This window comes from Dermacentor silvarum, chromosome 7 (genome assembly GCF_013339745.2).
Source record: "Dermacentor silvarum isolate Dsil-2018 chromosome 7, BIME_Dsil_1.4, whole genome shotgun sequence".
In the NCBI taxonomy this organism is placed as follows: Eukaryota; Metazoa; Arthropoda; class Arachnida; order Ixodida; family Ixodidae; genus Dermacentor; species Dermacentor silvarum.
The window spans coordinates 113,127,688-113,135,500 of NC_051160.1; positions in this window are offsets into that span (position 1 = coordinate 113,127,688).

Below are 7,813 nucleotides of genomic sequence, written 5' to 3' on the forward strand. Positions count from 1 at the left end.
AGAACAGCACGAAAAATATGCTCTGGGTACTCCTACTAAAAATCTCAAACGGCTATAAATGGTGAAGGCTGCAACGTCTTCAATGGAGACAATGAACAACGGTTACAACATAAATGTATTGGAGTTAGCTTCTGTAAAAAAGAGCGATGCCCAGACCCAAGCAGATTGAGCAACAAAGAAGCCTGAGATTTTAAGATTCAGCGTAGAAGACTTTTACCGGAGAAAAGATCAAATAAATGCTCCTAATAAAAAGGCCGCAGGCCCTGATGAAAGGCCAATACAGCCAGTCAAACAGCCGCTTGCCGTACTGGACCACTTATCGCAGCTCTTTATATGTTGTAAATATTTTGCTTGGCGCTTGTACTGCTCACGCATGAGAAGCTCCATACAACAGCTTCGGCAAAGCTCCTTCCTCTGAATATTCATTTGAACTAGTGATACAGAGAAGCCTGCAGTCGCTTCATGCATGACATTTCTGAATGTTTATCAACAGAAAGTTGAACTGGCTTTCACCGTTGTGCATCCCTCTTTCGAGGTCTTCATCGTCATCCCACATCGTACCTGTATGTCCCCGTTCCCCGCCCCCAGTGCAGAGTAGCAGACTAAAGCGCGCTAGCTCAAATCGACCTATCTGCCTCCTGTCAAATAACTTCTCTCTCTCTCTCTCTCTCTGGGTCCAATGAGCAAGGAGCTGCTGACTAATGCCATGGGCCAAGTGATTAAAACGAAGACATTCAGTTTGCGTAGCGTGAAAGCAGGATGAACCTTATGCATAAGGGCAGAGGGGATCAGGATAAGACGAGCTCGTACAGGCCACTAAAAGTAATGTCACGAGTATATAGAATGGCAATGCAAGCTGAAAAATTAGAGCTGTCGAAGTTTGTGGACAAAAACGATATACTGGGGGTACTGTAGAATGCGTTAAGACCAACATACACTTAGGGGATAATACCTTTGTAATAACGCAGTGCATAGAAATTACAATAGCTCTACGTAGATTTTTATGGAGAGCATTTCTAGATATTAAGGAAGCTTAACACAACGTAGGCAGGAAAATTCGGTATTCTGAAGAATGAGGGCTTAGATGACGATTGCGTACAGCTTTAAGGGCGATATATAGGGACAACGGAGTACAAATCGTATGGGAAGGAAGGAAATACAATGAAGCTGTGTATATTCGCTGAGGGCAGAAGCCAAGGGCGTCCTCAGTTCCAGTGGGTGCCCTCTGTCTCCACTCTTGTTCGCGCTTTATGTTAAGGGCATAAAAAGACGTCTGGAAAGCAGTGAATTGGGTTTTTATCCATCTTACTAAAATAATCTAGAAATGAAACGGTAGCAGAATGCAGCAACACTGAAACATGGAGTGAATTCGGGGCTGTAATAAATAGAAGGTCATGCGAGGAATATGGTAAAGTGTCATGGTACCAGAGCTAACTTTTGCAAACGGAATTGAGTGTTTTACATCATAAATCTTGTCGGGGTAGGAGAATAACCATAGGTCGGTGGGCTGACTTGCCTTGGGGGCGCACGGTAAAACCACAAATAAGGCAGTGCAGGGTCACATATCTTGCACTTCTTTGGTATTCGGAGAAGTGCAGAGCAAGATCAGTCTTGAAGACAAAAAGTAAACACTCACCCAGTGTGAAATCCGCTGAAACAGCGGAGCTGTGGTTCTCTTGTGATTTTCTGCGATTATCTGTGGGTTTTTGTGATTGTGTGTGAGTTTCTGTGATTATGTTTGTTTTCCAGTGGTTTTCGTGTGATTATGGGTGACGTTTTGACTTTTACTGCTTAAAATTCCTTAACTCCCGGTCAAGGAAATCTCTTGCCCCGTCGCTCAAAGGGATCTCTCAGCGCTTTCGTCTTTCTTCTGCCTCTTGCTAATACAAATCAGAGTTCGCTTTTCTCCAAGTAGGCTTGACTTGCATAGATCCAGATTACCTCCCGCCACCGCCGTTTCGCTTGCGCTTCCCACCGACAATCCTCGGGGTAGCGGGATCCCGGCGGTTAAGTCTGGCTTGCGCTCGCCTCTTGTGTAGCTCCGGATTAGCTTCCCGCCGCTGCCGTTTCGGTGGCGATTTTCGTGCTCAAAACATATAATTCGCCCGGCGACTGCGCTGTCGCTCTCGGACGAGCTCCCGCAGCCGCTCGCGCCGAGCGCAATCCATGTCGAGAAAGGGCGCGCGCGCCGCTTCCCCCTACGCAAAACCGGCGGACAGACAGACGGCACAGCCTCGTACTACAAGAGTTCCGCTATTAATATTAAGCAACATGGACAAAAACAAATGTCCGGCTAAAGTGCACAAATATCTGTACATGGAAAGGGTCAAGAATTTTTGCATCAATTATAGGATAACTGAAAGTATAAATAAGCAAATGGGAGTCTTAGGAAAGAAAGTGAGGGAACCAATGATGCACATTAGACGGAAAGGATGGAAACAAAAAAACAATAGAGATTTATAAAAAAAAACAAATGTAAAAGAGAAATCCGAGGGGAAATATGCATGATAACGCAAAGGAGAGTGCCTTGTTATTTGAGGCCAAAGCTGGCTTTCTGAGCACAAAAACATACCAGAGAAAATATGCCCCGCATGACGAGCCATGCGTGTGCGGCAAAGGACAAAGCCCTACAACGACTCGACACGTCGTAATGGAATGCCAAGATATTTACCAAGCGAGAACCGTAGGAAGTGCACACCTTCCAGAGGCGTTGGAATTCAACGAAGATGGGAGGATTAACTGGGCAGCAGTCGAGATAAGTAATAGACATATAGACTATTGGTTAAGAAGAGCAGGGAAGTGATCGAAAGAGCGGAAGTCATTGCAAGTGTAGATAATGATGCGGTATATTGATAGAGGTTTTACGTACGAAAGTTATTATCGAGATCAGATATGCATAAAGCTTGATTGCGACAAATGTTGTGCAACTTGAATAAATCAAGCAGGCTAGGGATTATTTGTCCCTGCCTGTTTCTAAGATGATGCCAATCATAATAATAATAATAATAATAATCGTCATATCTCTTTCAAGGGTCCGGTAACTTGTTAATTCGTAAACAGCAAGAAATGCACGGACAACCTTAAACTATTCAGTACTGATTGAGGTAGTCAAACAGTAACCACGAAAATGGTGATAATGACAACGGTGACGCTCACCGTATCGTGTCATGCACTTTCAGTTAGGAGTCGTGCGTGGTGCGTAAACGCAGAGCATCGGTTACTCCGATATGTGCAGTTGGGGTGTCTATCGTGGTCGACGTTAAAACGAAATATATATATTTTAAGTGACAGCCGATCGACTTATTCAATTTCTTATATTTTGACGCCACATTGGCAGCATATCAAGTGCGAAGGTTGCGGAAATGACGACGTATCAAAGATGATTCCTATAATGCTGTTTTATGTGTCTGCTTGGATCAGAAGTCACTGGCATTGTACATGAAAAATGTTACACCTCCCTTCCACTCCGTGAAGAAGGTCGAACAGCGAAGCTGTGTTGGTTACACCAAGTGTTACATGTGCATATGTTGCACGCGATGCCATTGCGCAAACACAAGTAAACACAGATCTCAACACGAACTTCTGTTGAAACGGTACAAGGCGAGAAGATACAGCGACTTCCGATGCTACTTAACGAGTGTCCTGTTCTGTGGTCGAAACACGCCGAGCCGCCGTCAGAGGCATCGGCTGCAGTCACGGACACCGCGCGCGTTCGGCGCGAACGTGGGGAAAAGCGGACGGCGTCGGCAGCAGCTCTGCGCGTTATCCGAAAAGGCGCGCCGCACATAAACACCTTATCTTACACCCATCGCCTCTCCTCTTCGCGCCCAGTGCGGCCTCTCATTGGTCGCCTCATTGGTTGCCCAGCGTGCCTCTCTTCCTTTGCTGGTCACGTGACCTGCCCTCCCCCAGCGCGGCCTTCATCCTTTCCTGGTCACGTGACCTGCGCGACACCGGCGGATGGACAGACTGCGCAGCCTCTATCTGCAACAGATCAGCCGTTAAATATAAGTACATAGGAAACGCGTGCGGGAACTTGTACTTAATTCCATATTCGATTCACCTCATCAAATACACATATTGTCACACTCCACTCTCTAAGTTGTTCATTTGTGATGCAGCGTACATGCCCTATATAAATATAGGGCATGTACGCCGTAGCTGCAAATGTATGAAATAAAGTGCCCATTTGTCATTTCTGTTCTCTGACGTTTGATACTTAGCGCTACAATTTTTCCACCAATATAACGAAAATGAACAAGTAAAAGGAAAGCCTTGAACTGCAAGGCAAATGGACGAAAGCTAAAAAAAAACCTGTACAAGCAATGAACGCATTGTTATGTTTAAATACTACATGCCATAATACGAGATATGTTTACGTCCGCCTGGCCCATTCTGACAACACAGTCAAGATTTTTCGTATGCGCATGCTTAAATATTGGTGCTATCTCCTGCAGTTTCCCTTCGTCATCTGCAGGCGTAGGGCGTCTGCGGCACGGGTGGTTTGGCGTGTGTTAGACTGCCACAACACAGCGTTTCAAACTTCAACGCACAGTGGCCACCTATTTCGCGGATGCCGTCTGAAGTTCACGAGAGGAAAATACGCGTTTTGCTCCATCACGCTCTGCTCGAAATTGCACATTTGTAATTATAAACCCAAGGGAAAACATTTTTCCTCCTGAGAACTGGCAATGATGCCGCATAAACAGCTCTCGTCACCGATAGAGAAAAAAAGAAAGCAGAAACATGAAAATCTTACAGCTTTTTGAAAGATGTGAGCGTACTGGAAGAACTTGAAAAGCAGCCTCGTTTATTTTTTTTTTTCTGAAAAAGTGTTGGCGTCTTTATTCCAGTTGGTATTTATTCTTGAACAACGTTTTCACAAGTTTTATAGTCAGAGGCAGAGAGAGCATCAATTTTATTTTAAAAGAATACCTTGTCCGTGAGGTTGGGCACGCAAATATGAGAAACATATTTGTTCGAAATTGGTGTTCGAAGGCCCCGAGCGCTATATTATTTCCTTAGTTCATCCTTTTTTGACCCTATCTATCTATCCATCAAGCCTCTTAAGCTAACCCAGTGACCCAGTTCTCTAAAAAATAGAGCCGCTCGTCGTGCACGTTTCATGGTCGTAACTCAAGCTTTGGCATCCGACTCCTCTCCTACAGTCGTAGTCACGCTATCATTGTCATAAATTCGTCATGCATTCGTTATCCGGCCGCCATCGGGGAGCCACGATGCTGTCGTGGGCCATCTACCGTCATCATTCCAGTTCGTCATCCGACTCTTATAACGCCATCGTCGTCAAACAGGTTTCGTGATACGTTCGTCACGTTGTAGTCGTGATGGACACGTCATCATCCCATTGTCCTCATAGCGTTGTCATGTCGTTGTTTTCGCACAGTCGTTTTCATGCGTACGTCGTCATACCATCATTATGATGCCCCATCACTGTCGTTCTATCGTCGTCAGTTTAACATCGTAATCTGACTCTCATCCCCCCATCGTCGTCACACCATTGTTCTCATGCCGTCTTTCTTTTTACCATAGGCATCACTTCTGTAACGCCATCCCGCTGTCTACAAGCCATCGCCGTCATACCGGCTTTGTCGTTCTATCGACGTCCATTTTTCATTCTAGCGTAGGCATGCTCTCATCATTTATTGGTGATTATGCCGCCGTTGTCGTCATTGCGTTCTTTTCAGACAGTCTTCATTATGCATCCGTTAGTAAACCGTTGTCCTCATGTCATCGTGGTCGTGCCAACGTCGTAACTCCAGCTTTATTATCCGAAAAAGGGCACTGGTGTGGGCTAGTTGGTAGCAATCCATAATAAGAAGTTGTTGCGCACGAACTTAATGACGAAAGACAGGGTCAAATCCCTGTCCTTCGTCATTCAGTTTGTGCGCAACAACTCTTTATTGTCATGTGATTCTTGCCAAGCCGTAATTTTCACGCCATCGTCGTCACTCGGACTTCATGACACAGTCGTCGTCATGCCTATATCACGATATATTCGTCGTCATCGCATGGTTCTCATGTGGTTGCTATGCTACTGTCGTCATAGAGTGGTCGTCGTGCATTGATTGTTAGGTGGTCGTAGTGATGCCGTCGCATTCGTTCCATTGTCGTCATTCCAACTTTGACATCCGTCTTTCCTTTGATCATTGTGGTTACGCCATCGTCGTCACACAGTCGTTGTTATGACCGTTGTAGTTATGCCGTCATCGTCCCATTGTCGTTTGACCGTTGTCATCACTTCAGTAACGGCACCCCACTGTCATCCTGCCGTCGACGTCATTCCTTCTTCTTCGGTCTACCATATTAATGATGTCCTTATTCCATCGTGGTTATGCCACGGTTGTTACGCCATTGTCTTCATCGCGTCGTCGCAAGATATTCGTTGTTATGCACTGCGTCATGCCATTGTCGTCATTGCAGATTACTCATCCGGGGGGTCGTCTTATCGCCGTCGTCATAAACCGCTCCGCTCGCTTTATTTCAGCTAACTATAATCGCAGTGCCAGCGTCACAGAAATGAAAGCTACTCTTGGTCTTCCTTCCCTGGCCAACCGTAGAAAGCAGTCACGCATTTGTCTTTTTCACACAATGTACTACCACAACCCCGCTCTTCGATCCTTGTTCATCCTACCAGCGCCATTTCGCTCACACTGGCTTGATCATCCCCATAGGGTTAAGATACCGTATTTTTCAACTACTGCTGGCTCGCAATCTTTTGTCCCTAGAACCGCAAGGGACTGGAATCACTTACCCGCCTTCATAACGGACATAGCTGATTCAACAGCCTTTAAAAATGCCCTATCAAGCTTATTGTAGTACCACACATTACGTTCTTGTGTGCTTTATGTCAGTATGTAATTATTCGGTCTAATGCTTCGTATATGCCGTATATGTTTTGTGTAACTCTGTGTAATGCCTCTATCTTTATGTTATCTTTATGTTATTATTTTTGTGTTCACTTTTACTTTGTGTGCCCCTCCCCTCTGTAATGTATTGATACCCTGAGGGCACTGAAAATAAAAATAAAGTAAAAATATTGCCATCATGTCGTCGCCATAATACTGTCTCATCGTGTCGTGATCGTTATACCATCCTCATTACCTGAGAATCTTCATTTCATTGTCTTCATGCCACGTCCCCATACCGCTTTCGTCGTTCCATTTGATCTTCCTCTTCTTGCCCTAGTCATGCTGTCGTAATTCATTCACGATTACGGTCCCGTCGACATGCCATTGTGGTCAATGCGTCGGCGTCGGGCGGTCGCTAATACGCATGCGCTGTCGTACCATCCGAGCCATTCCAGCTTCGTCGTCTGCTTGTCATCACCGTTGTCTTCATGCCATCGTCGTCGTAGAATCATCGCCTTCCCGCAGTCATCATGTCCTCGTCCCCGCGCTGTCGCCGTTATACCATTGTCAATATTTACGGATTGTCATCTCATGGCTGTGATGCCGTTGTCGTCGTACCCCCAATGTCGTTCTATCGACGTCATTCCTATCTTCATTGTATTATTGTCGCCATTGCATCGGTGTCATGCAGTCGTCGTTATGGCACCATTCTCTTAGGGGACCTTGGAAACTGAGTGTATAAGAAAGTGGGACAATGCCAGACTGTGTCGCATATAACCGAAGGAAATAAATAATTGTTAAATAAACGCCCCCTCAAAAATAATACCTGTGGCTACATTGCTCGAATGTCAATTGCATTACCGTCGACAGTCATGGGGAGAAGAATTGTGACATCATTTTTACTTATATATATATATATATATATATATATTGTGACGGAATCA